This window comes from Argiope bruennichi, chromosome 2 (assembly GCF_947563725.1).
Source record: "Argiope bruennichi chromosome 2, qqArgBrue1.1, whole genome shotgun sequence".
Lineage (NCBI taxonomy): Eukaryota > Metazoa > Arthropoda > Arachnida > Araneae > Araneidae > Argiope > Argiope bruennichi.
Genome location: NC_079152.1, coordinates 29,765,764 through 29,790,664, shown reverse-complemented (window position 1 = coordinate 29,790,664; position 24,901 = coordinate 29,765,764). Strand labels below are relative to the sequence as shown.

At 32.4% G+C, this 24,901-nt stretch overlaps 1 protein-coding gene across 2 annotated transcripts in view; it reads right to left on the bottom strand.

Moving 5' to 3' along the window:
- LOC129991685 (diacylglycerol lipase-beta-like) overlaps positions 1 to 24,901 on the bottom strand; it is a 160,989-nt gene that overhangs the window by 59,977 nt on the left and 76,111 nt on the right. The window lies entirely within an intron of this gene.

Below are 24,901 nucleotides of genomic sequence, written 5' to 3'. Positions count from 1 at the left end.
TACAAATTTTATAATTATTCATAAATATTAACGAATCATCCCTATCAATAATAAACAAGTACATGTTCATATATCTGTTGGTGTTCTATGGCGCAGATTACGAAAACTACCATATTTGGCCAAACTGGAGAGTAAAAATGATAACTTCAAGATAATAGTTTTAAAAATTAAAATTTTAATTAATAAAAAAACTTTAATAAAATGTTTTTACATTAAATAATTTCTACATCATTTTAAAATTCAAAAAAAAAATATCTTTTTAAGCTTAATCTAACTTAAATTCGGTACAATTTCCTTGTACTTTTTAATACTTTTAAAAATATTAATTATGATTCCCAACGACATTGCTCATTGTTGTAATGAAAGTAAAGCCGAATTTAGGGTTTCACGAAAATTTAAATCAACTCCCCTCCCACCTCCTCTTTGTTAAAAAATTATTCCAAAAACTATCCACAATTTTTGCATATTGATTTATCAAAGGGTGATTTTTTTAATAGTGATATTTATTTTATAATATTTTACTCCTCTCCTAGCTGGATACATGGAGACTCCTAGAATCAGAAAAAAACCGCAAACAGGTCCATTAAAGAAATATTATTAGTCAAGATTACAAATAAATTGATAAAAAATACAAATTCCATTTTTTATGAAATATTTGATTATTATTAATACATTGTCAAGTTTAAATGGTCAGACTATTACCTTTTAATTACGTTCATTTAGTTATAACAGTATAAGAAAATACCGAGAACCTGTTTAAATAGTATTGCGGACACTTGCAGATACAAGTCATAATAAATAAATAAGATATTTATTTTCACATATTAATTCAATTCTATCACTTACATGTTAAGTTAAAAATGTTGTTAATTGTTAAACTGAGTTATTGAAAGAAGGTTTCATAATGTGCACTGCCTATGGCCACAAATGCCTAAATCCGAAGTTTAGAAAATTTCGGAAAATGAAGGGGAAAGAAAATTTTAAAAATGAAGGGGGCACAAATTGAAATGTGCCCCTTTCCAATTTGAAACAAATTTAAAACATTAAATCATAAAAACCAATCCTGTAGCTAGAACTATTTTAAAAATTATGTAATACCATTTAGCTCTAATCTAGAAAGGGAGAGAAAAAAAATTGTACATACGACATCTTAGAGGTATGGCAACCCTTTAGCACATTTCGATTATTAAAGAAGAAAAAAACTCATAACCAAATTAAAAGTTAATAAAATAACGCGAAAAGTTAAGAACAAAAGCTTTGTAACTTTTCATTTGATAATAGCAATCATATTAGAATTTAACACAGGATTTTTAATTACAGCCTCTAATTTAATGCATTAATTTTCCATGCACTAATTATGTCCGACGAAAATAAAAATTGCCTTCGAAGAAGCATTTTATCTCATTTGAGTAAAAGAACACAGATTTCATCACCTTTAAAATGTTAAAAAAAAAAAATTTGCGCCACAAAATACTTGGATTCTAATGAAGAAATAATATAAAGAAGGAATACAAAATTAGAGTAAAATAAATACATAAAAATGTTTCAGCTGTAAATAATTTAAAGTGGTCATTTTTTAACAAAAAGAACAGAATCGAAAACTAGCTAGAATTACGCTAAAATTATAAAATGAATAAAAAAATCTTTCCAGAAAGAAAACATCGCATATCAAAGGTGTTCCGTAAAAATGACAAAAATGCATTTATTTTGGAAATTAATGTTGAAATGGTAATTCATGCATGGACGGCAATTAATGTGTGTATTAAATAACTAATTCATATATTTGATGAGAAATGCTTTAATAAAAAAGTTTTCTTGAAAATAAAAATATAATATTGTCATTTTTTAAGAACTTTTAGCAATTAATTTCTCGTAATTTCATATAACGTAGATGATTGCAACAATCACGTAATAAAGGTATTATTTGCTCAGTTAAAAATGTCAAATGATGGCAGTTTGGATATTTATTATATCTTTAACACAATTAAAATAATTTTTTACTTCACTGTATGTAAAGAAACAAGGGAAAAAAATGCTCAGGTGCAGAAAAACTGACCTATATAATAGCACTGCTCCTTCAGTGGAGTGATTCAAAACAATGATCTTTCGATAATAGTTTTTTTAATTAATATAGATGTTACGCTGATTGCAAATATCAAACTGTTGCTTTATAAAGCCATCAACCCAAACTGAATGCTTAACCCTCGTCTTTAATTGTGCAAGATAGCATGCTGCGATTAAATTAATAGTTAAGTTGATATCAGTTTTAATTAAAGTAGCTATTACGTTCATTGCAAATATCAAACTGTTACTTTATAAAGCCTTCAAACCAGACTGAAATTTCAGTTAAAGGGAATATTCTCCCCTCGACTTTAATGAACAAAATAGCTATTAATCTTATTCCAGTATGCCAATAAATATATGGACCTTCCTTTGGCTAATGGGGTCCAAAATTTGGCATAATTTAAATTTTTGAGGGAATCATATAAGTTATTTTATTTATTATAACTTGTTGCGATCTTGATTAATAACATAAGTATATATATGAAGTGATAGAAAGATAAATAGAAAACGGCAAATAGATAGACAACAGACTGAATCCGGCAAAATATTTTGGTCCAAAATTTGATATAGATCTGTAGTTATGATGGTAAAAACTATATCCCTTATTTTCTCCATTTAGCTAGTTAACTTTTGAGGTTGTGTTCGCATGCACGTTGACAGAGAAGTAGACAAACCTTCTTTTGACTTTTGGACAAAAATCTACATATTTTTTTATAAAGATTTTATTAAATTTTATACGTTTAACACGTTCTGTTTCTAACTTACTATTTTCACAAACAAATTCTAAAATATTATTTTTTTTTTCGATTTAGGAAAATTTAACTATAGAGGTTCGTCAAAATATTGAAAAAGTTTTTTTTTTTTTGACGATTACAATATTTGTTCAAGCGGAAGTAAGAATCCAGTTCCTATTTGTGTCGGTCGTAATTAGGGTTGCGTGTATTTTGTTGCGACTCCAATTATTGTCACGTTTTAGAAATATAAATTTATTTACAATTTAATTAAAGAAATTAAACATTTGATTTTTACTACCAGTTTCACCGAGGCAGTGCGCGAGAGCGTTCCGAAGAGAAGGAGAGAATAGATTTTTAGCAATACCCGGATGATGAGCAGTGCGGCAATTACGTCACACACAGCCACGACGGAGTCTATAGTTTACAGATATCCGATATGATTTTTATGATTCATGATATATATATATGATTCATGATAGGTATATATATTCATGATAGGTATATATATTCATGATAGGTATATATATTCATGATAGGTATATATGATTCATGATAGGTATTAATTACATATCTATTACGACTTTCCTATTTGATACTCTATTAAAAATTAAAATATCAAGAACAACTTACACGTATGCCTTTAAATTAAATAATGCTAAAGCGAGTTGGAAAATGAAAAAGCACGAACAACAGTGTTTGTAATTTTATTATTTGTAATTTTTTTTTTTTTCATTTCATTATTTTATTTGTATTTTTTTTTTATTATTATTCTTTGTATAGTTATTCATATAGTAAATATTAATTAATACTGAACATATATGGCGCAATATGCTCTAAACCATATGTATATTTGGAATGCGAGTGTAGCCGGAGCCTCCGAGAACAAAAAGAGCAATAAAGAAGAGAAAACACTCTTCTCGGAGGCCCCGGTGAAGCGCACGTAAGCACCCTTTACTGTAAACACTTCAATAGAGAGTTGGTGTGAAACTGGCGCAAGGAAGCACCGCTCGATCTTTGTTAGCGACAAAAGAAATTATTCATTCGCTCTTTGTTAATGGCAAATTTTTCATTTAAATATATATATTATGTGTTATATATGTGTGATCATCGTCCATGTGTGTTGTTATATATGTATGTGTGCGAAAATAAATAAGAAAAAGACAAGAACGTATCTTTGCTTGGATTCAGCACACACACTCACCTACATATTGGAGGCACCGACGAGATGTCAGCATGAGAAACAGATAAGTTTCTTTTATTTTTTGTTCTTATTATTGATTATTAGTTTTTGATGTTTTTAAAGAGAAGAACATCTGATGAATTAGATTAATAAGAAGTTACCTCGAATTGCGAGCGAACTTAATTTATCTTAATCTTTCTTTATTTTTGGTTTCGTTTCGCAAGTGATTTATTCTTTAATTTCATTTCAACATGGACGATCCGAAAAAATATAAGGAACACATAACGAACATTAAAGTCGCAAGAGGCAAGGTTAAGGCTTCCTTGACTAGACTGGAAAATACTGCAGATGAATTAGAATCAAAGAATGAAATAGTGATTCGTTCGCAGAGATTAGAACTTTTGAAAGAATTCGGAAGATTGGATTCAGAATTAACTGTTGAGGATTCTGAAATCGAGGAATTTGGAAATAGATATTTTTCGTTGAAATTAAAGTTTCAAAATAAAATTTATGTTTTTAATACATCTGAATCTACTTCTACTGAAACAAAGGATTCTTCAGTTAGTGTGCAATCTAATTCGAATTTTCGTTTACCAAAACTTAGTATACCAGTGCTTTCTGGTAAATTTGAAGATTGGATGAACTTTAAACATTTATTTGTATCCACAGTTCATTCGCAAGTTTCACTAAGCAATAATCAGAAATTTCAATATTTAAAGGGTTTGCTATCTGATGAACCGCTTCTTTGATTAAACACATACCGTTGTCAAATGACACCTATGAAAAAGCAAGGAAAAAATTAATCAACAGGTATGATAAAAAGAAAAAAAAAATTATTCATGCATTGATTAAAACAATTTTGGAACAAAAAGGCATCTCTCAAGCCAATTCAACAAATTTGAGAAATATGAGGTTGATGAGGTTTTGAGAGAAGTAATCTAATCTCTTTAAATCCTAAATCTTTAGGGGAAGAAATCTCCTTTAATCTTTAGGAGATCTTAATCTTAAATTAAAATCTTTAGGAGAAGAGGCCTCTAGCAGAGATCCATGGCTGATTCATTTGTTATTGCAAAAATTAGATCCTGAAACAAAAAGACTTTGTTCTGTGAAAACTTCAGAAATAGAATTTCCTACGTGGGTAGAATTCTTGGAGTTTTTAAATACCAAATGCTCATCTCTTAAATTAATGGTTTAATCTGATGCTAAAATTCCTACTAAATCTAATTTTATTCCATGTAAAAATAAATAAGGAAATAAAACTGAAAAATTGTTTGAAATGTTTGGGAATGCATAATTGTTAAGTGTATTAAATTTATAAATATGGATTTGAATACTCGGAAGAATTTTGTAAAACGAAACTATCTTTGCTTTTTATGTTTGAATTCGCATAAATATAAAGAATACCCAAGAATGCCATATGTCAAGGAAAACATAATCCACTGTTGCGTAAAGATGTTAAAAGTAATAGTACACGTGCTTCAGATCCCAAACCTAATGATAAACAAAACGTAAACCACCCCCCTGAAGGCGATATCTGTCAAGGGGTAGAAACGCAATGCAATAAATCAGCGGCACCTCGAAGGCCCGTTAGTTCTAGTATGTCCCAGAACAACTCCAAATTTATATTATTTCTTCCCACGCCAAAGGCTTTACTGTATAAAAATAGTGAGGGAAATTCTTTTTTATTCAGAGCTTTGCTAGATAGCGGTTCGGATTTCAGTTTTGTAACTGAAAATGTAATAAGCACTTAAGATTAAAGAGGGAAAAAATGCTAGAGTGTCTCTAAGTGGAATTGGTGGGATTCAAGCAGGATATATTGGGTCAAGATTTAGCGAAGAATGTTTGACAATTAATGCTTTTATTTTAAATAAGGTTACTTCACAAATCCCAATTGAGAATATTAACATTAAAGAATTGAATTATTTGAAGGGGATTCCTCTGTCAGATGAAGATTTTTCAAGGCCATCAGAATGCGATATAATTTTAGGCACTGGTTGCTTTTTTTTTTTTTTTTTTTTAATTCTTCGTAATGGAAAATTAGCAGGCCGGAAGGACCACCAATTGCGCAAAGCACAATATTTGGTTGGGTTGTCGCAGGTCAGATTCGAAGGGATTCTATTTCATCATCGCACACGCAATCGCATCTGATTTCCATAGAAAATGATTGCAACATTGATTCTGTTTTGCAAAAATTTTGGCAAATGGAAGAGTTACCGGATAAAAAGTTTCTTTTGTCAGAAGAAGAATTTTGTGAAAATCATTTTAAATCGACTTACAAAATAAATGATCAGGATCGATTTATTGTGAGATTACCTGTTTATAAAGACATTAATCAGTTAGGAGATACAAAGGGAATGGCTATTTCTAGGCTTCTAGCAATGGAAAAGAAATTTAAATTTGACTCAGAATTTGAAATGGAATACAAGGGCTTTATGAGCGAGTATGAAGAGTTAAGGCATATGTCACTTAATAAAGATTTTGATAATTCTAAATCTGAATACTTTCTCCCCCATCATGCTATGCAAAAGAAAGACAGTATTACAACCAAACTTCGAGTTGTGTTTGATGGATCCTGCAAATCGCCTAACTCTAATTCGTTGAATTCAGTTTTAGGGGTAGGACAAATATTGCAACCAGATATTTTTACTATTCTTGTCAGATTCAGACTAAATAAAATAGCTTTCACTTCCTCAGAAAAGCAATGTATAGACAAATTTTAATCGATCCCGAAGATCAAAATTTGCAAAAAATAGTGTGGAAAAATTCACCTGATTCCACTATTAAAGAATACAATCTTTCTACTGTAACTTACGGAAATTCATCCGATCCATTTTTAGCTACTAGATGTTTTACATCAAATAGGCTTGGATTTTCAAATTATAAATCCGGAAATATCAAAAATAATTCAACATTCCTTTTATATGGATGATTTGATAACTGGAACAAAATCGAATGAAGAAACAATCGCGTTAATCCAAAAATTGTCGGAAATTCTAGATGTCCGAGGATTTCATTTAAGAAAGTGACGATCCAATTCTCCATATGTCTTAAATAATTTAGCTGAATGTCTAAGTGCCAATGAATCCAATGCGGAAATTCATCCCGAAAACTGTTCTAAAACTCTTGGACTTATTTAGGACTCTTTACTGATTGCTTTTTTTTTAAAAAAAAAACTTACTTTAACTTTGAGAGTGAAATCGTTAAAAGATCTTTTCTATCACAATCAGCAAGGCTATTTGATCCTTTGGGTTTTCTTTCACCTTGCACAGTTCTAATAAAAATCTTTTATCATCAGTTATGGTTGCTGAAACTTGATTGGAACAGTGCCTTACCGGAACATTTTGCAGTTAAGTGGTGTAAATTCAAAAAGGAATTCTGTGGCACATTTCTATTCCGAGATGGTTTCTAATTACAGAAAAGGAAATTACTCTTCATGGTTTTTCGGATGCATTGGAATCAGCATATGCCTGTGTAATTTATACGGTTCAACGAACTGATATTGGTGTTACTAAAGTCACTATTTTAGCACCTAAAAGCAAAGTAGCTCCGCTCAAGCCTGTATCCATTCCACGGCTAGAGTTAAATGAAGCTCTCTCATGTTAGCACGATTATTTTCAGTTTTAATACTTTTCATAATCATGTTATTAATTTATATGCTTGTACAGATTTCCAAGTTGTTCTTTCCTGGTTGTCTTCATCTCTTCGAAATTGGAAGCCCTTTGTTGCCAACAGGACTTCAGAAATCTTGGACCTCATCCCTCAAAATAGATGGAGGTATGTGCCGTCTAAGAAAAATCCAGCAGATATGGGATCCAGAGATTTTTCTCCTAAGGATCGCTAAGGATAAGACTGTCGCTTATGGTGGAAGGACCCTACTTTCCTATCATCATTAGAGGCTGACTGGCCAAAGCAGCCAATATTCAAAAACATTGACTCTGGGTAAAGTTAATAAGAATTCTAAAGGTATAATTGAATTTTTAACTACAAAGGGAAGAATTTTTGCTCGTAATATTATTGTACCATATGTCCAAAATGTACTTTTTGAGTATTAGTATGTTTATGTGATTTTATGATTTGTAATTTTTCCATTCATTTCATTATTTTATTAGTATTTTTTATTATTTGTATAGTTATTTATATAGTAAATATTTTTAATACTAAGCATAGATGGCGCAGTATGCTCTAAGCCATATGTATATTTGGAATGTAAGTGAAGCGTACTTAAGCACCCTTTACTGTAAAAACTTCAACTAGAGTGTTGATGTGAAACTGTTGCAAGGAAGCACCACCCGCTCTTTGTTAGCGACAAAAGAAATTATTCGTTCGCTCTTTGTTAGCGGCATATTCTTCATTTAAATATATATATTATGTTTTACCTTATATATGTGTTATCATCGTCCATGTGTGTTATTATTTAAGTATGTGTGCGAAAATAAATAAGAAAAAGACAAGAAAGCATCTTTCCTTGGATTCAGCACACACACCCATCTACAAACAGCGGAGATCTAATGCATAAAATAGAAGCATTTACAAATACGACAAAGGACAAGTTTTTCTGAGCTGATTCCATTAGAAATCAACACTATCTTATCTTGATATAGAGGAATATAAAAAATCCATAAAGGAATTTATTTTACATAAAGTTAACAAAAACCTGAATAAAATCTCGCGATCAATCTACGATGTTTATCAAAGAAAAAGCGTTTTCAAATGATCATAATAAGAGTGATAAAAATAGCACCAAGTAATTTATCTAATAGGAAAGAAAGAATTCTAACCCTTGATTTATGTAGATAATATTACATTTATCTTTTTTCTAAATAAGTAGGTCATCTTGTTTGATTTAAATAATAATAGAAAAACAGAAGGAAGACGAAGTATAAAAATGGTCGTCACATGAGGACATCATATAATAACAAAGCGATTACAAAAGGCGGAAATAGCTCCACAATGAATTTCGAATAAATCGCCGGTTTTATGATTCAGTTTAACACATCTATTGCTCTTAATAAAATAAAACTAAAAAAAAATAAAATTTTTATAGCGTATATTGATATAAAATCGCGCGCTTAAATATATGTTCAGATGCACTTATCCAAGATCTTACTTTCAATATTTTATAAATATGTGAAAGTTAGTTCATTCGAACAGATCTCTAATCTCTTGAATCTCTATTAACATAATGTGAAAATTCTATATATAATTCGATTTTAATTTGGTTAATTCCTCATCAATATTTAATTATTTTAAACTTTTTTCGAGGTATTTTTGAATTCAATACATTCATATCTTGCGTCTTTAATAGACTTAAGGCAGCGATTCTCAACCTGTGGGGCGCGACCCCATAGGGGGGCGCGAGTACACTAGAAGGGGGGTGCGAGAATATTCAAGAGAAAATATTATTTAAAAAAATGGATTAACTGACTGAAAGGAAAGTACACATACACATAGAAAAAAAAAATCATTTTGATATATTTAATAACTTATTAAAGTATAACAACTTACTACATCAAAAAGTACTAAATTGAAACAAATTTAATAATTATAAGGGACTTCCTGGGGCCTGTCTTGCAGAGCAAAGTTTTTCGAAGGAAGGCTTAATATTAGAAATAGCCACTCTCAGTTCTGCTGAGATCTATATTTTGTCTTCAAAGAAGCTACATCAGAAAATCCAGTTTCACAAAGGTAGGATGTTGAAAATGGTAATAGAATGCGAAATGCCTTTGTTTTTAGTGCAGAAATATCATCCTCTATTCCTGCCCAAAATTCAAATAGTGATTTATTGCTCAATTGTCTTTTAGTTTCGCCACTTGTCGTGAAGTCTATGAATATTTCTTGCTCATCAATTGAGAGTCCTTCAGGAGTCTTATGAAATGGATCCCTAACTCACTCGCTATCAGTTTGTCGTCAGCAAGAAAATACTTTTTAAAATTCTTTGCCAGCATGGCTAAATGATTTTCAGTGGTTACCAAAACGACTTTTACATGTTCTTCTTCAGCCTTGTAACTTTTAGGACAATCATCCCCATTTTCAAACATTGTTAGATTTCTTTGCTTTAAATTTATGCTCCACAATTCCAATTTTCTACAAAAAGCATTAACTTTATCACTCGTATCCAACATATGTGTATTTGCTCCTTGGAGTTGAAGATTCAAGTCATTTAACACTTTACCGACCGGCCGTCGATTAATCGACGTTTTGTTCTCAGCGCTTACCAACCGGCCGTCGATTAATCGACGTTTTGTTCTCAGCGCTTACCAACCGGTCGTCGATTATTCGACGGATTATCCGGCGGTGAAATGGCATAGTATGTTCGAACCGCTACCGGTCGGTAAAGTGTTAATTTCGCGAATATGTCGACCAAGTAGCTCAATTTCATCACAAATAAACCATCGCGAAAATTCTCGGCCTCCTGTCTGTTTTCTTCTTCTAGGAAAATGGCGATTTCTTCTCTTAATTCATAAACACGTTCCAAAAATTTCCCAAGTGATAATCATCTTGCCTCGCAATAAAATAGTAACGCTGAATGTACTGAATCCATGTCTTTACAAAGTGCGGAAAAGATTCTCGATTTCAGGGGTCTCATTTTTATATAATTTATTGCGGTTACAACTGTAGTTAACACAATATTCAGACCAGTGTGGTGAAAGCTTATACGCCAGTTAACAGCTACGCTACACGGGCAATTGCTTTTGTATTGTGATTATGTTACATGGTCTGCGAACCACATGGTCAAGCAGGTCTGAACCACATGGTATCCGCCACATTGGTGACCTCGGACAATGAAACATCAACCTTCGTACAGCTGTTGTACCATCTACCCACAGCAACAAAAAAATTGTCAGACTTACATGACGCAGCAACACAAAGTCGTCCGACTCACTTGGCGTAACACCAACAACAACCACTCACCCATACACCCTCGCTCACTATAACGCTTGGCGCTACTCAAATGGGTATAGGCACATTAGACTCAACCGCTAATAAATACCTCACCACTTAACAGTCATATCGTTCGTCTCACCTACGACTCACTGGAGGGAGAGTCTGTGGTGAAAGCTTATAAGCCAGTTAAGAGCTATGCTACACGGGCAATTGCTTTTATATTGTGATCATGTTACTCGGCTGCGAACCACAGCCTATCTATCCATTCTATCCTCGCTCATAATAAACCGACATACCAGGAATCATTTCTTTCGAAGCCAAAGCTTTTCTGTGGATCATGCAATGTCTCCAAACGCACTTAGGCGATTTTTGTTTTGCAAGTGCTTGTATACGTTGCAATCTTCCGGACGAGTACCATTTACGTAATTTTTCCATTCTATGTTTACCTCGTTCATAAAATCATTTAAAATATCAAATAATGCGAGGGCCGTGGTTTTGAGTTCTATTGGTTTGCAGAAAAGTAGTTCTTCTGCTACTGACATATTATCACAAAATCGAACAACGGCAATTAAATGAGCATCTTTATTACTATCTGTTGCTTCATCACGCTGTATTGAAAACAATTTATCACGCAACTTCGAGAAAAGCTGATACTGTACATCTTCAGCTATATCAGCAATTCGACGAGCAACAGTATCATTTGAAACAGGTATGGACTGCAATTGTTTTGAAAAATTATCTCCAAACACAGTTTCTACAATCTCAATTGCTGCTAGCAAAATACGCCCTTCACCAATGGTGTGCGGTTTTTTACATCTGGCTATTTTATATGAAACTTTGTAATATGCAATTAAAGATATTTTATTCACAGACAAAGTTTCTTTAAAAAATGATTTTTGTTTTTTATATGATTTTAATTTTAATTCGAAAAATTCTCTGGGTTTGTTGACTTACTCACTATGAAGCGTTTCGAAATGTCGTTTAAGTTTATTAGGTTTCATGCTGCCTACGGCCAACAGTTTTGAGCAAATGATACACAGAGACCTTTCTTCTTCATTTTCTTCAGTACTGGTAAACCCAAAATTTAAGTATTCTTGAGAATATTTTCTTTATTTTATTTTCGGAACCACGCTCGTCTGTGTACTTGTTGATGCTTGACTGTCGTCTAATGCTCGCTTACTTCCGCTTAAAAATTTATCCATGAGTCTGCATAAATCTGCTGCCTGCTTAATATGGTGAATTGCAATTAACACGAAAACATATATAACGTACACATTCACGATATATTCGATAGCGATAGAAGGATCGACTCGAATGAGACTGGCTGGAATTGAAACTTGCGTTATCGAACATTTTCCTTCTTCCTATGAGAAAACATCTGCACATGCTCAAGACGGCATCGGTCGTGTGGATTCTCTTCCACAAACATTACTTATTTTTTTCTCTTTTGTTTAGTCATTTAGTTAATTTTATTTCTTTTATTATTCGAAAAAATGTATTTCCCGTTTCTAAATTTAGCTCACCCCGTCTAGGTTAACTTTCATTAATGAATTTTTCTACTTTCATATTCTTTTAACGTTATCTCCATGTTTGGCTTTCATTTCAAATATAATATTTAAATTTTCCCGCTTTCATTCGCTTCATCTGTTCGCCGCTCCCTTGGCAAAATGCCAAATGTGGTTTCTCGTCAATGTTGGCTCGGTTTTGCTCTTTTTTTTTTTTTTTTTTTTTTTTTTTTTTTTTTTTTTGCAGTTAGTTAAAAATAATTTAAAAACAGAATACAAAATACTTAATATACATTATTGTTTTATGCATTTTATTGTAAGCGGGAGGGGTTGGGGCGAGATGAAAATTATAATTGAAGACTGTACCGCGAATACTGAAAGGTTGAGAAACGCTGACTTAAGGTATAAAACTATGTTCGCACTAATTTTTTTTTTTTTTTTTTTTTTTGAAAAACACTAAAATAATTATATTTTTTAATTGTTACATCAAAAAGATTAGAAAAAACATCTATGAGGTCAATATTTATATTTTTTAATACAAAAGATACAAATAATATACTTTTTTATACAAAAAAGGATTTTCCATATTGGAAAAAAGGGCTTCTTTGAGGAGCTACAAAAGGTATAAAGTAAAAAACTTTTACTTTAAAAAATTGATCAAATCATTTTTAAAATGTTGTACATAATTTATGAAATATAGCACCTACTACCTGAAGTGAAATATAAGCTATATTTCTATCCATCCTATATTGGATTCGATTGATAAATAACAAAGAATTTAAAATTTTCTTCCCATTCTGAAGCATTAAAAGAATTATGGAATATTTTTAAATCAATAGATTACTTAATCTCTAGTTCAGAAAATGAAGAACATATCGAGAAATTATTCAAACTAAATTGAACAAACAAATATGTTTTAAATTTTAATTTATGAGGTTTTTCATCAGAAAATTTTGGAAATATTTGAGAAATTTGGGAAAGCAGCATTTAAAGATGTCATATAGCATTAAAACGAATATAAATGCAAGAACAGAAAACAATTCCCCCCCCCCAAAAAAAATAGAGTTAGAAACAAAAATGGTTTATAAAGAAAATAGTTCAAACATTGAATTTTAAAAGTTTAGATTTTCGCAATATACATATATATACATTCATTTAACGAAGTCACCAACACTGTTTACTTCGAAGTTTTATCATATTAAAAACCGTTTTATACAAAATAATGTATATTACTCTTTTAATAAATTTTCCTATTTATTACAATTGATGCTTTTAAAATGAATATTTTAAATCATAATTATCATCACTTTATACAATAAAATCATCTACCATTTATTTATTAAAGCTATATAAAATATTGAAGATAAATTATTAGTGCCATTTTCAGTTCAAAAATTGTAATCTTCTCTTGTTGTATACATTTTTACTTTCTGGTTTACGAAGTATAGAGAAAGTATTGAAATCGTCACAAATATTCGAAGTCCAGATTTTGACATATCTCTGCGTTTTAGAACACTCTAAGTTGGAAAAACGCATTTTTGGCATTAAGTCTTTCTGACTGCGAACATAATAACTTAAACACGCTTTGAGCTAGACGGATGTAATTTGATATAGGTCTTTCACGCCAAGAAATTGTAGATTACTATCAAATTTTTAATGAAATCCATTCAGAGGAAATCTGTCTGTCCGGCCGTGTAAGTGAATTCGATTGGGAAAAAACGGAGAGGACTAGATGAATAAAATTCGGTACACAGATTCAACATCTACGCGTAGATACCTGTCAAAATGTGAGCATATCCAAGAAGTGGTTGACCGTCTGTCGGTCTGTGTTTTCAGAAACATGTAACCCGATAACTTAAAAACGCAATGATTTAAATATATCAAATTTAGCATGTGATTTTTTTGACAGCAATTGCATTCTGTGATCTTGTTTTAATCACAGAACCCATCCCAGGGATTAATCGTCAAAAAAATTCGCCCAGGATGATTCGATAAATTCATTAAAAGTGCTAAGTTCATGTCAAAGATTAATATTTCGAAATTATCTATATGTGAATTCCATTCAAGATGTTCTCTAAGATAACATTTTATCAGAGAGTAGGCGCGAAAGTTTTGGAAAGACAACTCCCACTGATTACACGTAATTTTCTTCATTTGAAAATGAATGGATTTTTATTGTGTTTCACTTCAACATCACTTTAACCATTATTTCGTATTCTTATAGTACATTTTTTTAAATTTATTTTTTTAAGCGATGTTTAATCAATCAAGGTTATTCAAGTTCCTAGTATCTGGCTGTTGCCACATATGATGCTCTTTTTACAATTTGTGCTGAGTGTTTGCTTGTTATTCGAGACAGGATCGTTTTGACGAAAACAAGGAAAAAACAAGAAGAGGCGTAGCAGCACTTTGTGTGCTTGCACTTTCGCATGTAATAAAAAAAGTCACGTTGATTCCTAAGATGTTGCAGATAAATCAATCATGAGTAGGCTTCTTTAAAATTCTTAAAAATCATCATCAAAAGAAAAGAAAAAAACCGTGTCAGCTGGCAGCACTATCACTTTCATTAAATTAGAATCAAATGCAATTTTTCCACGATTCTGAGAAGAAAAATTGGAGAATTTTTAAAGAATTCGAGAAATCATCAGAACACTTCAATGCAAAATTGAAAATAAAATTAAATGTTAAAAATAAGTACTTTCAGAGAAAAAAAAATTAACTAGATTTTCTTTCAATTTCTATCGTTTTTCCCAGGAATCCTTTCCGCTCCAAAAAGCAATAAGATGCTTAATTTTAAATAAGTAAACCGAAGAGAAGACAATTTTGAATTTTTAAAATTTCAATTTATTCCAAACCTGGGACGTATAATTCATGTACAAGAGAAAATAGTAAGAAATACACCAATCTACATCGTGACGCAAGAGCAGAAGAAGAAAGGAAACCGAAATTTTCCCTTCAATGTTTTTTACAATGATATTTTGAGAGGTATTTCTTTGACACGTGTAGTCTTAGGATAGGGAAATTTAAGTATCTTTAAAAGAATGTGGAATATTAAAGATTTTCATTCCTTCACTCGGAGCACGAGAACTGCCGAGATAGCAGTTTTATAGAACTCGTGTAATATTAATTAAATAATCAGGAAATTAGCATGAAAATATGGACTAAATTAAGATAAAAATTAGGATAAAAAATTAAGTAGGATTTAAATTACATTATATATATATATATATATATATAGTAACCAATCTAAAGTAAAAAAAGTTTGAAAACGAAACTAAAATGAAAACGAAACAAAACAGTTTCGAAATCGCAACTAAAATTTATTACCTATTTAAACTAAAAGCAAAAAAGAACTTCATAGTATTTAGAGAGCGCAATTGCAGCTACTTCTAAAACACAGATGAATTGATACAAAAGTATTAGAATCAAGTTAATAGGAAAAACAGAAAATCAAATAAAAATTAAACCAAAAAAATTAAAAAAATATAAAAAAAGAATCCGGCCTGAAGACTTTTTCAAGGGTCACCCTCAGGCAGGGATTCAAAGAAAGGGATTTTTTCTGTGAGGACATACAGACATTGTCTAATAATGATTCCTCGTGACCCGAAAATCCCCTGAAATTATGCTCAAGAGATATACCATTTTAACAGAAAATAAATACAAAATAACAAATTAGAAGAAAATAACCACAACAAAGTAAAAATACAACAACAAAAATAACAATAAAAACAAACTAGCACTAAAATTAAAAACGAAAAGGCCAGAACATACCATCCAACAGTCAAGGAAACTTTAAACTATCGTTTTTCCTATGTTTTCCTATGTTTTCTTTGTTTTTGTTATTCCTATTAACTTGATTCTAATACTTTTGTGTGTGTGTGTGTATATATATATATATATATATATATATATATATATATGCAAGTATAAGGATTTCTTTTAGTGCTTAGAAAGCTCAAAAATATAATATGCTTGTTATAAATTCCTAAAAATTAACGGAAGAGTTTGTTATAATACAGTTTTGTTATAATTGTAAAAATCATTGCCTAATGAGAATGAAAATAATGTATCTGTAGTGAATGCATATCATAAATCATATATACCTGTTATAAATCATATCAAATATATGTGACTACAGACTCCGTCGAGGCTGTGTGTGACGTAATTGCTGCGCCGTTCATCATCCGGATATGCTTCTAAAAAAGCTATTCTTTCTTCTCTCGGAACGCTCTCGCGAGCACTGTCTCGGTGAAGCTCATAGTAAAAATCAAATGTTTAATTTCTTTAATTAAAATATAAATAAAATTATTTTCTAAAACGTCCTAATAATTGGAGTCACAGCAAATACACGCAACCCTAATTACGACATATCCTTGGCGAGTCTAATTTGATGTAGAAACACAAAGGATTAAATAACCGAATACTCGGTTTAGTAAGGCATATTAACCTCTTCGAATTTACTTAACCTCCTAATTAGAAGACATCCTATTTGGGGCATTTATTGTTATTCCAATCGCTGCAGTAGCATAAAGGACACTTACGATATTGAGACTTTACCAAGTGATTTTTGCGCTTTAAATTATGCAATACTTTCACTTCATTCCAGGTTTAAACGATAAAAATTCAATAATTCGATGCACGTGTCTGACTCGTCATAACAGCTCAAGAGGTTAAGAGGGAAAGCTTTCTCTAATGGAAGGTTTACTGCATAAATTGATTTCATGACCTCAATTTTACAGGAAGCACAAGCAACACAACCTTATCATTCAGACTTTATGTATCTCATACAGCCAGATTGTTTTGTTTTTTATTCTACGAAGAATAAAAGAAAGTAGTATCATTTTCAAAACATTTGTCTCCTGAGATTTCGTTGAATCTTAACGTTAGAGCTTCAGGATTCCGAAAGTCTTTTAAAAACTATATCTACATGTTTGTGGACATAAAAACTCAAAAACGTTTTCAAATAATAGAGTGAAATTTAGTATACGGACTTTTCAACAGATTTGTAGCCTTCCATTAAATTTTGAACGAAATCTATTCAGAAGTTTGTCTCTCCGGTTGTCCGAAAACAAGTGAACACAATAATTACGAACACACGATCAATCGATCTGTGAAAAAGACCATTCAATCAGCCGGAGAGGTCTTTCCAGAATTTTTTCGCATACTCTCTAATAAAGGTGAATTTGTGGTTTAGACACGTTTTTTCTCAACTAATTGAAACCAAAATCTGACACAGAACTACTATTGTAGTCAAATTCCCATACCAAATTTGATATATTTAAGTCAATGCATTTTTGAATTATGGAGCTTACATACTTCTGAGCCGGCGTCCTGGCATAGGGGGAGCGCGTCTTTCCGTGATCTGGGCGTCATGGGTTCGAGTACCGGTTCGGGCATGGCTGTTCTTCGTCAAATCTATCTGAGATGTGTGAATGTATCCCCCTGTAAAAAGGGGTTGTGCAAGCGAATGTGATTCGTGGGTAGCTAAGACGTACTACGCACCTAGTTGGTGCTACTAAAAATAAGAGACGCTCCCTTGACTTAAAATCGTCAGCGAGCTTGTCCATGACAAGTGCCATTAGAAACAACAACAACATATTTCCGAAAGTTGAGACTGACAGACTTTCAAACCCTTTTTTATACGACTCAAAATTTGATAAGTGTCTGCGATATAGATTTTAAATCTCATATATGTAACGAAATTTCATCTAGCTCTGTTCGTTTTCTAGTTATATTCGAGACAGACAGTCCTGACAGACAGACTTCCTTTGAACGGATTTTGCCTAAAATTTAATTTTCAAAAAAATCTTCAAATTTAGTGTAAAGAACGTATACCAAATTTCATCCGTCTAGCTCAAAGCCTTTAATAGTCTAGTAACAGACAGACAGACAAACGGATTTTTTTTTTAATTGTTTTTCGAGCTTAAGGAAGTCTAAAACGTGAGGATTCGTCAAAATCTCGAGTTCGAATTTTTTGACGGTTACAACACTTTTTTTATAAAACTTTCTTCATACTTCGAATACGAGAAAGTAATAACGCAACGACTTACAAGAAATAAATCTCGTATGGGATCTTTCTTGACGTAGAGCTTCAATTCATCAGATTTTAGACAAAATCTATCAATTAGGAAATCTGTTTAACCTTAAACATATGAATACGATATCCTAAAACCGCGAAAGAAATACTGTGCAGATATGAAATTGATATCATTGAAATAATAAAATTTTGAATTTTAAGATGCTTTATAAATATTTCTACAGCAAATCTTCCCTGATATTTCTATGAGAAAAAGACAAAATTAATTCATTTCGCTTAACTTCTAATTAATTCAATTAGTTTTTAATTTTTGAAAAGTTGATACATTTTTGTTGTTGTTTCTCATGGCACTTGCCACTGACAAGCCCACTGTTACGAAGACAGCGATTTAAGCCGGTGGGGGAGCGTCTCTTGTTTTTATAGTAGCGCCAACTAAGGCCAAGAGTACGACTTTGCTACTCACGCATCACTCATTTGCTTGCACAACCCCTTTTTCACAGGAGGACACATTCACACATCTCAGAGGTAGAACAACCATGCCCAAACCGGGACTCGAACCCAGGACGCCCAGATTACGGGGGAAGACGCCCTACCCCTATGCCAGGACGCCGGCGGAACATATACATAAATGCCCATAGTGATTTTTATTTACACTAAGATATATCAATTTAAACCAATTATATTATGCCTAATTAGATCACGCGTAAGGTTTAATGATAAAAGAACAGATTTTGTGATTGCAACACCAAGCACCAGATAAAAACTAAAATAAATCAAATTTACCACTCATTAAATAACAACAAAAAAAAGCGAAAAAGTGCAAATAAAATAATTTTTACAGACAAAATATTATGTCTATAATTATCTATTAAATAAATTTACATATTGGAATTGATAAGTAAATGTTTTAAAGCAAAATGTTAAAACAATATACCCACTAGAATTACAAAAGAGAAGGTGAAATAAAAGATCATAAAGTCAAATTACAGGGGGGGGGGAAATGGCAATAACATCAAAGCTTTTGTTTTGGCATGAAAAGTTATCGGTAGTGAAAAGAATGGAAATAACTAAGCAGAAATAATATAACAGATTCATTTTCAGACTACCGTGCAATGAAACTATATTAGAAATCAATCGCGGTTCAGATTCTTTTAAGTGATAAATAAATCAAGGCAGAATGAATCAGAATGACAGTTGCTTGGAATATAAGATTTCGCTTTCATTTGACGTATAAAATGACGTAAAAATGAAAGCCTTTGAAACAATTTTTATCACTACTTTAAAACTGACATTTTACTGTTGTGGACATTGCAACTTAGCAACTCGCAAACTGAACATCAAATAAAATGCACAAGATTTTATGTATAACAGGGGGATGGGGGTGGACTCTCCGTGACATTTTCGCATACATCTTTCTCTAATAAAAGTATTTGATTACACAAGCACTAAATTTATGTCGATAGCTCTCACATTATTAAAAAATCACAACACAAGAATAAATTTGGACTCTTTTTCCTTTATTCTGGCCATCATTGCGTAGCAGGCGCAGCCTTGCTACCGCACACACACTCGCTCACGCTACACGATACACTGAAGTGTTTTCCCTTTTGCCGCAAGAGGGCAGCACAGTGACAGGTCGGAACATACCGCCCGCCTTGACATAATGTTGTCAACACACACACACAAGGAAAAACTATGAAATATCACAATTCAATGCACAATGCTGAATAAAAACACACAAATTCAGATTTTAAACACTACACATTACAAGGTAATAACATTAATCACACAATAAAGAACACTAATATAAGATTACACATCAATAGGTAAAATACAAATTTTTGAAATGGCTCTTTTATAAACTCCAGATTGAGTTTTAACTTTTACAACTCTGACCCTTTTATCTTCACCCAGATAACATTCAATTATTCTACCTAATGCCCATTTTTGAGGGGGTAGGTTTTCATCTTTAAGAAGCACTAACTCATTGATTTTTACATTATCTTTTTCTACCTTCCACTTGGATAAAGCTAGAGAATAGAAAATATTTAATAAAGTAAGTAATATGCATAACAAAATATTTTTTTCTATATATTACTAACAGATATTAATCTCATATTCAATTTTCACATGAGTTTGATATAAATAGCTACATTAATTTAAATCACAATTTCTTATGCAATACTATGAAGCAGTTTAACAGTTAATATATAAAAATTTCACAAAATTGCTTATAACAGAATAATTTCCATAAAACAGCAGTTCTATCACATTACCATAATGGTGAAACAGAATCGAAAGTTGTACAATTTTCATCAATCCATAATAATATTAAATCTTTCATCCGATGACATACTTTTGCCAAGAAAAGGTTTATTTTTATTTAAACACCTTAACTCTTCTGAAAATTCCCTACTCTGGATTTCCTTTATTATGAAGGTTTCAGCCTTCCTAATTTCCTCTGTTTTCAAGGGACCCAGTCTCCTTTCAGTTGGACTCCTCAAGTTGTGGAGAAATCTGAAAACATAACTTATTACATGCAATATTTTAGTATAACTATTACTACAATTAAGAATATCAGTAACACATGAATTGTTCAATGTAGTAACTAAAACACTTTCACAGTAAACTTTTTTGAGTTCACAGTCTACATCGTCCTTTATCACAGAGTCAGAGATTTCTCTGCACGGATATTCACTGTTTTTTAGAAAGGCAGGGCCTTCCCACCACAAGTGACTCTCGAGCATTTTGGACGGATTTACACCACGACTGATAAGATCAGCTGGATTATCTCCTGACGAAACATGTCTCCACTGCTCCTGACACGAAAGGTCTTGAAGTGTGGCTACACGGTTTGCCACGAAGGTTTTTAACTGGGACGTCTCTTTTTTAATCCATGACAGCACAATCATACTATCGCTCCAGTAATAGATATTGGACACTTTCAGTCGAATAGCCGACTGGATACGCTGCATCAATTTCACCAGCAGCACAGCAGCGCAGAGCTCCAATCTCGGGATCGTGAGCTTCTTCAGTGGAGCCACTCTGGATTTACTGGCCACCATCTTGACAACAACCTCACCAGCAGGTGTTTGGGATTTGCAGTACACAACAGCTCCAAAGGCAGCTTCAGAAGCGTCGCTGAAACCATGAAGCTCTATAGCTTCGACGTCGGAAAATGGAAGAATACATCTGCTCACCTTGATGTTGTTAATGCACTGTAACTCGGTTGAAAACTTCTCCCATTCACTATGATTTTCAGGAGGAAGCTGATCATCCCATTGAAGATTTAGAAGCCACAATTTTTGTAGAAAGATTTTCGCTAGTGAAATCACAGGACCAAGGAGGCCCAGAGGGTCAAACAACTTGGCTATTGTGGATAGAACTGTTCGTTTAGTATGAACATCCGTTGAACTTATGGACACCTTAAAACAAAAACAGTCATTAGTATGGTCCCACGTGACACCTAAAGTTTTGTTATCACAGTCTGCAAAGTCGTAGTTGCATCCAGAAGTGGTAGACAACTGAGGATGATTGCCTCGCCATTTATGCAAGTTCATGCCAGCTCGTTTTAACATGGAAGTGAGCTGCTGTTGCATTTCTATGCATACGGGTAAAGTCTTAGCACCAGATAGCACATCGTCCACATAAAAATCTTTCTCAACAACGGCTGCTGCAAGAGGAAAATTGTGTCCCTCATCCCTTGCAATTTGAATTAGCGTTCGAGTAGCTAAAAATGGGGCACTAGTAGTACCGTAAGTAATTGTCGACAGTTCAAACGTTTTCACTGAACCACACTCACTGTCCTTCCAAAGTGAATTTAATCTTTTTAATGCTATACTTTTAGACTCGCCTAAACAACTAGGTTCCTCTTTAAGTGGGATTGTGATTACATATTTTCCACTAGGCTCTCTATAATGAGTTTTAACAAAATGTTCCTCAGCGATTTTTGCCTCATGGGATTTAGGGGTCTCTAACTCAACAGTTTCTAGTTCCCAGAATTTTTTCATGGTATTGTTTAAATCTTCATCAATAATTAACCCACAATGAATTTTTGGGGAATCAAATTCCATTACACTACCGCAAGCCAAAAATCCAAAAACACTATTTTGAAAAAACAACTCTGCATTTGATGAGTAGATCTTTTCTGGCCTCAACAAATGATAGAACGATTTAGCACCTAGGAGACAATCAACTTTTTGGGGAACCATAAAATTATCAGCCAAATTAATATTAGAAGGAATTTGTTCTTTAACACTCAGTGATTTTATCTACAACAAGAAACTCAAAATTTTGCTTAAAGCTCTTATCAGCATTTGAAATTTCAGCTTTAATAAATTTGGTAACAGTCATTGAGGAATTATTTAAACATGAAATTGTTACATTTATTTTTTCTTGTTTTAACCCTAATCTGTTTGCACACTCCGAAGTCATAATATCGGACTGACTTCCTACATCCAGTAACCCTCTAACACATTGCAGATTCCCAAATTTATCTCGAATATAAAATTTAGCCGTGCTTAACAATACAGTTCTCATTTGTTTATTTTCAACCGTACTCGTAGCTGAAAATGTCGATTGCACATTTTCATTAGTTGCGCAAGAAGTTGGATAAAAGGAATTAACTTCCGGGTTTAAAGTTGAACTTTCCCCTTTATTAACTATGGTACTAGTTTCGTTTTTACCACTCCCACTGAAATGATCAAACTCTCTGGGATAATGAAGTAACCTATTATGAGGTTTATTACAAAAGCAATTTCTTGCAGAACACTTTTTCACTTTGCACATTGGTGAGAGGCATTTAAAACATAAGTTTTGGGATTTCACAAATGCAACTCTATCACTAACAGAAAGTTTTTGAAATTCCTGACATTTAAATATTGAGTGGTTGTTCTGGCACATAACGCATTTAGAAATATTATTCGATAAGAACACTTTAGAAACATTTCTATTACGATTCTCAAAATTTCCTTTACCGAAATTCCTTTGCTCATTTCTATTCGTAACGAATGCGCGGGAAAACGAACCGTACTCAGTTTTGGTTTTGGTTTCGGTTTTAGAAGCCACAAATAAATCACATTCTCTACTTAATTCCTGCACATTAAAAACAGATTCTCCTTGTTTAATACTGATATGACTTTTTAAATCTTGAGGAAGAGTGCTAAAAATCTGATCAGAAACCATTAACTCACACAATTTAGAAAAATCATTCACATTACGAAGTTGAATGTAATACTCAAAAACAGATCTAACTCTTGAAGCAAATTGCACATAATTTTCTGTTGGCAATTTTACTGCACTTTTAAATTGTTTTAGACATTCTTGATAAGTTGGTTGAAATTGTTTTAAGACAATAGATTTAATTTTTTCATAGTCACTCAACTCTTCTTCTTTGATATAAACCATTAAATTGCCAATTCTATCCCCTAAAAGATTTAATAGAATTTCCGCTTTAAATTTATCACTAACTGCTTTTGTTTTGAAAGCTTTTTCGAGCGAATTGAAAAAGAGATTAAAACATTCAGCATTTTTGGGAACAGGAATCGTCAAAACTTTGATACTCTTAATTAAATTCTCTAAACTAAAACTCTGTTCATTATCGTTAAGCTCACACGATGAGGATTTGAGCTTTAAAAGCTCTATTTCTTTCTCTACACGCAAAAGCGAAAGCCTTTCAATCTCCAATTTTTGTTCTAATGAACGCCTTTCGTTTTCGGCTTGATCAGAATTTTTACTTCTTTCGTCTGAAATCTCTTTAATTAAATTTTTCACGACCTCAATTTTTTGCTTATAAATGTCACTATTCTCAATTATACTTATCAAATCTACAACTTTAGCGGAAGATGCAAATTCAATATTTAATTCCGTACACAAACTCTTTAATTCGTCTTTCTTCAAACTAGACAAAGACATAACGAAAATTTAAGTAATTGAACACTTACCCACAATAATTATCCTTGAGAATTGGGACGAGAGAATACGCGAAAACACAGAGAACAGAAACAAAAAACACCACTCAAGCACAAGTTTCGTTTCCTAAGCCTACGCTAATCCACTTCGCATATTTTCACACACAAAAAAAACGTAATCCATCGCTGATCGCTATTTCCACTCCTCCGAGACGGACCATATGATTACACAAGCACTAAATTTATGTCGATAGCTCTCACATTATTAAAAAATCACAACACAAGAATAAATTTGGACTCTTTTTCCTTTATTCTGGCCATCATTGCGTAGCAGGCGCAGCCTTGCTACCGCACACACACTCGCTCACGCTACACGATACACTGAAGTGTTTTCCCTTTTGCCGCAAGAGGGCAGCACAGTGACAGGTCGGAACAGTATTGTATATCTCCTTCCCGCTAAAAACTGTAGACCATGGTAGTGGACCACAAGGCCTCAAAAGACTCGAATGCTCATTTTTTTTTTATTTTGTACATCGCACATGGGAGTTGTGTACTTTGTAGAATATATAGTAAAAAAAAACCAGGTA